Genomic DNA, 9,073 nt, shown 5'->3' on the forward strand with positions numbered 1-9,073 from the left:
TAATAATATATGTGTGTTAGTGTGTGTATGAGCCTACTACAATTCGGCCATCCTGTAATACGGATCCCCTTATCCTTCTTTCTTTTGGAAACAATTTTGACAAATTACTCTTATATCTATATTATACTAAGACAGTGTTTAGTTACATGTATTTTCTTCATTTATTGTCATTGCGAAGCACTTTAGCAATTGTATATTGGCCTTTGTTTTTTGGGATCAACTTCCTAGCAAGTCCCGCAGTGTTGTGAAAATTTTTTACCATTACGTAATCTCCTTTCGTGTAATTTTTTGGCGTTTTCTTTGTCTTATCATAATATGTTTCATTGTATTCCTGTGCTGGTTTTTGTTTCTCCATTGCCAGTTTTCGAATCTCGTCCAAATTCTCTACTTGAGCTGTGTTGTTAATTTCTTCTAACTTATCCCTAAGTTCATCAATAATCTGACCTCTCTGCTCTACACCAAACAGCATTTTGCTAGGAATTTGCTTTATACTTCTGTGTACAGTGTTATTAAGTGCATGTTCAACTTGCTCGATTACATTATCCCAATGTACATTATTTTCAGGCTCCGTTAATTTGGCTATCATGGGCCCTATGCTCCTGTTTATGCGTTCCAATTGTCCATTTGCTTGTGGAGAACCTGTCGCTATTTTTAAATGTTTGATGTTTGTTTCTGTTAAAAATTCACTAAATTCATTAGATGTAAAAAAACTGCCTTTATCGGAAACTATACATTTTGGTTTGCTATACGCCCTAAAATAATCGGACAAAAATTTTATTACTTCTTTTGTGCTTGTTGTCTTTGTTGTATAAAGTCTAACGAATTTCGTAAAACCATCTATGATTAGGAAAATGTGTTTGTTTGCTCTTCCTGCTGCCACTGGTCCGTAATGATCGATGTGCAACAAATCAAACGGCCTGTCACCTTTGAAGATACTGTGTAAAAAGCCTTCTGATTTTCCAGTATTTGGAGAGAATGCTACGCATTTTAAACAATTCCCAGTGTGATTCTTGCATTTTTCCTTAATATTTTTAAACCAATAACTCTTTGAAATTGCATCTATTATCTTGTCTCTACCAATGTGACCAAGTTCATTATGATAATATTGCAAGACCTGACGTTCCATGTCCTCATGGACAAAATATTGTAAACGATCAACATCCGTTTTTTTGTAAACAACGTCGTTTCTCATTTCGAAATGTTTGAGTTGATTTCTTTCTAATTCTTCCTTAATTTTCTGTATATTGATGTCTTTTGATTGACAGATTAAAAGATTGTTCTCAAAACTTGTGGTTTCTACTATTGAAATATAACATCTGCTAAGAGCATCTACGTGTTGCATTTTTGTTCCGGATCTATGAATCAGTTCATAATCATTCTGCAGTTCAAGTGCCCATCGGGCGATTCTAGGATTTAGTTCGACTCTGTTTAATGTTAGAGTAAGGGAATTGCAGTCGGTTATTATCTTAAAATGTTTACCATGTAGATAGTTTCGAAATCTACGCAGGGTAGGGCGGGTCATTAAAAATTTTTTTTCGACTTTGAAACGCTAATAGGGCTTAAAAGCTGTGTACACATGTCCAGATTACGTGTGCAAAATCCGATTGCTGTGCGACGATGTCTTTCGTCTGCGCATTGACGACAAAAATAAAAAAAAATTTAGGTAAATGTATGGAAAATTTGGAATTTTGGTAATTTTTTTCTGTATCAATGTTTAACTTTTACTAGCCAAAAACGGTTGTCTTGGCCACCAAAACACGTTAAAATTGTTATAGAATCTATACCAGTTCTAGAGAACTCTGTCAAAACGTCAAAAAAAGTAATCAAATTAGACCTCATTTCCATAAAATCCGCCTACTCACTTCTTCGTGGAAAAAGTTAATATTGAAAGTTTTTGTAGTTTTTTTTTTTTCATTTTTTAAAAATAATTTTCTGATATTTGCAGCTCTTTGCCACCTTAGATTCACTTACATTTGTGAATCATAAGGGCCCTGGACTCACCTCTTGGCGGTGGCTGCAATTCGAGTCCCTCCCGTCCCACACCCAGCCAACCACCCTCAGCCCAAGTTTGTCCAAGTTTGCTTTCAAACTTGGGCATAAGGTTTCGATCTTGGAGTCTAACGAGTATGAATCCGTCGCGCGCGTGTGTCCACATTTTTTACCCGAAGCCTCTGTTACTTCTTTGACAACCCTCTCTACAGATTGCGTATGCGATGCAACGTTGGCTAATCGGACGTCAGACCTTTGGGCAAGCGGAGCTTCTATGATGCGTTGTAGTTCGATTTCCGTCAAGTTGGTGGTGATCGGTGGTTCGGAAATTTTTTCCTCGGGCCATTCGATCATCTCTGTATAATCATTTGCAGAGAAATTCAGGATCGGTGGGATGAATTTCCGGACGATAGTAGGGTTTCTGCGTTTGCGGGCCTGCAAAATTCGACGAACTGCTTGTTGCCGCACTTTTATCCAATCGTCTTGTAACATTGCCACCAAAATATTTTCGTGGTGCGCGTGGAAAGCGTTATCTTGGAGAACCTTTTGTGCTATTTCTTTCAACTGCTTGGGGATAGTACGTAAAGCAATCATTGTATGCCATAGGATTTTAGAAGCGTTTTTTAAAGTGCACTCACGTTTGATACGGAACCATGAGGGAGCGTACACTGTCACCACGAACATTGTTAGATTCTTCAAATTGGCTAAAGGTTTTGGAGTAGAAACGTATAGTCTAAGTATACGGCTACCTGTGGTAAGCCATCTTGCGTGATGCATCTTCCCAGGTTTTTTGTTAGCAAGCTCTTCAGAGACTACACCACATGATACGGCTTTGCACATATCATATAGGTAGAGTTGGTCAGTGCTGAGCTTATTTTTCTCAACTTCCGGAAGCTCACAGGGTATTGCTTTGAACCTCTTTATGGTTTGCCCATTTCACAGTTTTATAGCAATTTTCCAATAGGGCCCGAGAATCCAGTAGGTCCTGTAGTTGGACCGTCTATTGTCTCAATTACATGACGCAATGGCAATTCGTTAGTGTGCAATTGACAAATGTCCCACTGCAGAGGCCGCCCAAGTTCCTTTTCCATACGGCGGATAATGCCGTTGTGTATTCCTGTATTTGTTGGAGCACCGTCACATCCCACGAGTTTTAGCGTCAACAAATCACCATAGGTCTTTTCTTGAAGATAAGTCCAGATAGACTTAAACTCTTCTTCAGCCCCATGAGATTCTGATACAACATGACCAAAATATTCATCACCGGGTTGTTTTACGATGAATAAATTGTTTTCTTTAACAACTCTTTGGTGTTGCCAGCCATCACTCGTAGTTTCAATCGTAAGAGTATTATCTTCGCGGCCGTCAAAAAATAAAGCTTCAATGGTTGTATCTCGACATTCTTTCTCTGTGACTTGACGCTGTGTTTTCGTCCTTTCATGTCTTACTTTGCTCAATAAGTGGGCCTTTCGAAGTACATCTATCAGCAGATAAAGCGGGTACACTAAAGTCAGCGTCTTTTATGTCACTGTCACTGTTTCATCGTCACTAGCACACACTAAACCACTGGCTAACACATCTTCAATTGGTCTCTTGTTAACTCTGTTATCCTCGATGGCTTTCCTCTCTTCTCGTTTACGCAGCTTAGCGGTAGTTTTCTTATCCACCGGACCTATGACCATTTTCCGATTTGTACGCTGATCTTGCAAAAACTCCCTTTCCGCTGCTGCCACTTTGTTTTGTAAAGAGCATTTACAGATGGAGTGGTGGCACTTGCAGGCAGCTACATCAAACAACACTCTAAGCTGTGCATGAAAAACAAAAACTTTTTTTTGAAAGCATCACTCTCACTGTCTCTTTTAAATGACTTGTTTAGCTGTTGATAGGTAGAAACGTCATTTCTTAACAGTTGCTCCATTCTTGTAACGCCGATGGAAGCCGATGACCGGACGTCAGTTACGCGTTTCAGCACTAAAGAAGCAGCTTCTCTAAAAGATGGGTTGCTACCTTTCTTATCTTCTTTTAATCCATGTCACACGTAAAAGTAATACTTTACAGCATCCTCTCGAGTTGGCAGCATGCGCCCATCGAAATCTGTAGGATGCCCTAAAATGTTCAGTGTACGATTTCTTCGACATACACTCATGTCGATGTGGATAAATGCAGATAAACAGCTTTACTACGATTCACTTGTGAACTATTTGAGATACACAAACTAAACAACTGTAGAACAACAGGTCTACATACACACTTTTTTACGTTGACACGCAAAAGTTAGTATTGGGCCCTAACGATTCACACAAGTAAATCTAAGGCGGCGAAGAGATGCAAATTTCAAATTATAATTTTCGAGCAATAAATTTAAAGAACACGCAATCTTTCGACATTAACTTTCAACAAGGTGAAGTGAGTAAACAGCGGATTTCGTGGAAAAACGGTCCGATTCTATTACTTTTTCCGACTTTTTGACAGAGTTCTCTAAAATAGGTATAGGTTCGACAGCAATTCATACGTATTTTAGTGTCTGAGAATACCACTTTTGACTAGTAAAAGTTGGAAATATGTAAGTAGAGAAAAATTTTCTAGAATTTGAAATTTTTCGTAAATGTACCAAAATTTTTTTATTTTTGTCGTCAATGCGCAGACGGAAGACATCGTCGCACAGGAATCGGATTTTGCACACGTATTCTGGACATGTGTACACAGCTTTTAAGCCCTATTAGCGTTTCAAAGTCGAAAAAAAATTTTTAATGACCCGCCCTAACGCAGGGCATAGATGAAAGCTAGGCTTTCCAGCTCGAAGCTGTGGTATTTTCCTCAGTCTCTGTTCTTCGCTTTGAAAAGTAGAATACGGGATGGAGTTTTCCATCTCCCTTTCTTTGCATTAAAACCGCACCGAAACCCATAGCGCTTGCATCGCAATGTAATTCAACCTCATCTTTATGATTATATATGGCTAAAACAGGTTATTAGTTTTTTTTTAGGTTCAAGAAACAGTCTAGTTCTCTTTCTTGGAAAGAAAATTCCTTGTCTTTCCTTAAAGTGTCATAAAGTGGCTTAGATAATGTGGAGAAATCTTTTATAAACCTTCTAAAATAGGAACATAGTCCTAAAAAGCTTTGTACGTTATGTACTTTTTCGGGAATTGGGAAGTTTTTAATTGCATCAATCCCTCTGTCGTCTGCTCTGATTCCTTCTTTGGTAATAAAAAATCCTATATACTTTATGTTGGATTGCATAAACTCGCATTTGTCCATACGAAGCTCTAACTTATTGTTAACTATTCTTATCAAAACTTCTTTTAAAGTTCCCGTATCAAATCCGCAAAAATGTTATTTACAAAGCGTTGGAATACTGCTGATGCATTTTTTATGCCCATAGGCATCCTTAAAAATTCAAATTGTCCTAATGGAGTGACAAACGAAGTATATTTTACTGACTCATCGCTAACGAATACGTGAAAGTAACCATTTTTCTAGTCAAGCTTTAAAAAAAAATACTCTTTTATTTAGATAGTCTATACATAAACGCAAGTTTATGTTTTTTTCTTTACCAGTACAATGGGAGAAGCATATTCTGAATAACTGTTTCTTATTATCCCTTTGTCTAAATATTCGTCTAATAATTTTTGAAGCTGATCCTTTTCAGTAAAAGAAAGTCGCCTTGGTGAACAACTGAAAGGTATGGATTTGTCTAAACTAATTTTCATTTCGCATCTTGTCAAAAGTGTATCTGGTCTTTTAGCATTGACATAATATTCTTCAAACATTTTAACAAATTTATATTTCGTTTCATAGCTTACATCGCACCCACAGTTGAAGTCTACAAACTGATCTTCAACCACGTTGATATCTAACATATCTCTTTCAAAACTGTCTTCAAACTTTTTTGTTTTCTCACCTCGAGGCATCTCTCTGTAAAATTGACTGTCTTTTAAATGCTGCTGATCCAGCCTTGACGATGGAACTCCCTGTGTGTCATTCCGTGCACCTTCCGCGTTGCCACCTAATCCGTTTCCTATAGCGATTGAAGTTGGATTGCTGGCGTTGCCAGCTGCGTGATAATTTAAAGAAAGTCGTCTTGGTCTGTAACATCGTCGGAGACGCCCTCTTGTAGTGCCTGCGATGCGCTTTCAGGGTTTGTGTTGACGTTCTGTTCCAGAAGCGCCAGCTTGATCTTCTCCAGCATTCTGGTCAACTTCTGCCTCTGGTACTTGGCCTCGTTGTTCAGGCGGTATCTGCCCTAGACGAGCCATCAACTCGGTTTTAATACCTTGGGTTGATAAGCCCAATGCTGAAAGCCACCAGCTGGACGACCGTAAATTGGTTTAAATTTTCCTCGTTCATGGCGTAGATTTGACCACTTCTGAATTTGTGGTAGGCGTTTATCAACTCTTTATTCTCACACGTCTTAATGCTACCACTCGCTCACATTTTAGAATGACCTCTCGGAGAGATCCTCTTACAGTTCTTGTTACTTAACATAGGTTTAACATAACTTTTAACATAATTATCGTATATTGGTGTATAATAATTATTTGTATTGTGTAAGTATCGGTATAATAATATATGTGTGTTAGTGTGTGTATGAGCTGGTAGAGTTGGTCAGTGCTGAGCTTATTTTTCTCAACTTCCGGAAGCTCACAGGGTATTGCTTTGAACCTCTTTATGGTTTGCCCATTTCACAGTTTTATAGCAATTTTCCAATAGGGCCCGAGAATCCAGTAGGTCCTGTAGTTGGACCGTCTATTGTCTCAATTACATGACGCAATGGCAATTCGTTAGTGTGCAATTGACAAATGTCCCACTGCAGAGGCCGCCCAAGTTCCTTTTCCATACGGCGGATAATGCCGTTGTGTATTCCTCTATTTGTTGGAGCACCGTCACATCCCACGAGTTTTAGCGTCAACAAATCACCATAGGTCTTTTCTTGAAGATAAGTCCAGATAGACTTAAACTCTTCTTCAGCCCCATGAGATTCTGATACAACATGACCAAAATATTCATCACCGGGTTGTTTTACGATGAATAAATTGTTTTCTTTAACAACTCTTTGGTGTTGCCGGCCATCACTCGTAGTTTCAATCGTAAGAGTATTATCTTCGCGGCCGTCAAAAAATAAAGCTTCAATGGTTGTATCTCGACATTCTTTCTCTGTGACTTGACGCTGTGTTTTCGTCCTTTCATGTCTTACTTTGCTCTTGTCAATAATAAGTGGGCCTTTCGAAGTACATCTATCAGCAGATAAAGCGGGTACACTAAAGTCAGCGTCTTTTATGTCACTGTCACTGTTTCATCGTCACTAGCACACACTAAACCACTGGCTAACACATCTTCAATTGGTCTCTTGTTAACTCTGTTATCCTCGATGGCTTTCCTCTCTTCTCGTTTACGCAGCTTAGCGGTAGTTTTCTTATCCACCGGACCTATGACCATTTTCCGATTTGTACGCTGATCTTGCAAAAACTCCCTTTCCGCTGCTGCCACTTTGTTTTGTAAAGAGCATTTACAGATGGAGTGGTGGCACTTGCAGGCAGCTACATCAAACAACACTCTAAGCTGTGCATGAAAAACAAAAACTTTTTTTTGAAAGCATCACTCTCACTGTCTCTTTTAAATGACTTGTTTAGCTGTTGATAGGTAGAAACGTCATTTCTTAACAGTTGCTCCATTCTTGTAACGCCGATGGAAGCCGATGACCGGACGTCAGTTACGCGTTTCAGCACTAAAGAAGCAGCTTCTCTAAAAGATGGGTTGCTACCTTTCTTATCTTCTTTTAATCCATGTCACACGTAAAAGTAATACTTTACAGCATCCTCTCGAGTTGGCAGCATGCGCCCATCGAAATCTGTAGGATGCCCTAAAATGTTCAGTGTACGATTTCTTCGACATACACTCATGTCGATGTGGATAAATGCAGATAAACAGCTTTACTACGATTCACTTGTGAACTATTTGAGATACACAAACTAAACAACTGTAGAACAACAGGTCTACATACACACTTTTTTACGTTGACACGCAAAAGTTAGTATTGGGCCCTAACGATTCACACAAGTAAATCTAAGGCGGCGAAGAGATGCAAATTTCAAATTATAATTTTCGAGCAATAAATTTAAAGAACACGCAATCTTTCGACATTAACTTTCAACAAGGTGAAGTGAGTAAACAGCGGATTTCGTGGAAAAACGGTCCGATTCTATTACTTTTTCCGACTTTTTGACAGAGTTCTCTAAAATAGGTATAGGTTCGACAGCAATTCATACGTATTTTAGTGTCTGAGAATACCACTTTTGACTAGTAAAAGTTGGAAATATGTAAGTAGAGAAAAATTTTCTAGAATTTGAAATTTTTCGTAAATGTACCAAAATTTTTTTATTTTTGTCGTCAATGCGCAGACGGAAGACATCGTCGCACAGGAATCGGATTTTGCACACGTATTCTGGACATGTGTACACAGCTTTTAAGCCCTATTAGCGTTTCAAAGTCGAAAAAAAATTTTTAATGACCCGCCCTAACGCAGGGCATAGATGAAAGCTAGGCTTTCCAGCTCGAAGCTGTGGTATTTTCCTCAGTCTCTGTTCTTCGCTTTGAAAAGTAGAATACGGGATGGAGTTTTCCATCTCCCTTTCTTTGCATTAAAACCGCACCGAAACCCATAGCGCTTGCATCGCAATGTAATTCAACCTCATCTTTATGATTATATATGGCTAAAACAGGTTATTAGTTTTTTTTTAGGTTCAAGAAACAGTCTAGTTCTCTTTCTTGGAAAGAAAATTCCTTGTCTTTCCTTAAAGTGTCATAAAGTGGCTTAGATAATGTGGAGAAATCTTTTATAAACCTTCTAAAATAGGAACATAGTCCTAAAAAGCTTTGTACGTTATGTACTTTTTCGGGAATTGGGAAGTTTTTAATTGCATCAATCCCTCTGTCGTCTGCTCTGATTCCTTCTTTGGTAATAAAAAATCCTATATACTTTATGTTGGATTGCATAAACTCGCATTTGTCCATACGAAGCTCTAACTTATTGTTAACTATTCTTATCAAAACTTCTTTTAAAGTTCCCGTATCAAATCCGCAAAAAT

General features: G+C 38.4%; 2 long non-coding RNA genes across 2 annotated transcripts; both read left to right on the forward strand.

Moving 5' to 3' along the window:
* The first annotated feature begins 4,292 nt into the window (after positions 1 to 4,292).
* Positions 4,293 to 4,735, forward strand: LOC128264308 (uncharacterized). Its single transcript, XR_008268708.1, has 3 exons — positions 4,293 to 4,395; positions 4,462 to 4,552; positions 4,634 to 4,735. It is a non-coding gene; the product is annotated as an uncharacterized LOC128264308 (long non-coding RNA).
* A 3,310-nt stretch (positions 4,736 to 8,045) lies between these two features.
* LOC128264309 (uncharacterized) lies at positions 8,046 to 8,488 on the forward strand. Its single transcript, XR_008268709.1, has 3 exons — positions 8,046 to 8,148; positions 8,215 to 8,305; positions 8,387 to 8,488. It is a non-coding gene; the product is annotated as an uncharacterized LOC128264309 (long non-coding RNA).
* The last annotated feature ends 585 nt before the right edge of the window (positions 8,489 to 9,073 follow it).

This window comes from Drosophila gunungcola, unplaced genomic scaffold, assembly GCF_025200985.1.
Source record: "Drosophila gunungcola strain Sukarami unplaced genomic scaffold, Dgunungcola_SK_2 000065F, whole genome shotgun sequence".
Classification (NCBI taxonomy): Eukaryota; Metazoa; Arthropoda; class Insecta; order Diptera; family Drosophilidae; genus Drosophila; species Drosophila gunungcola.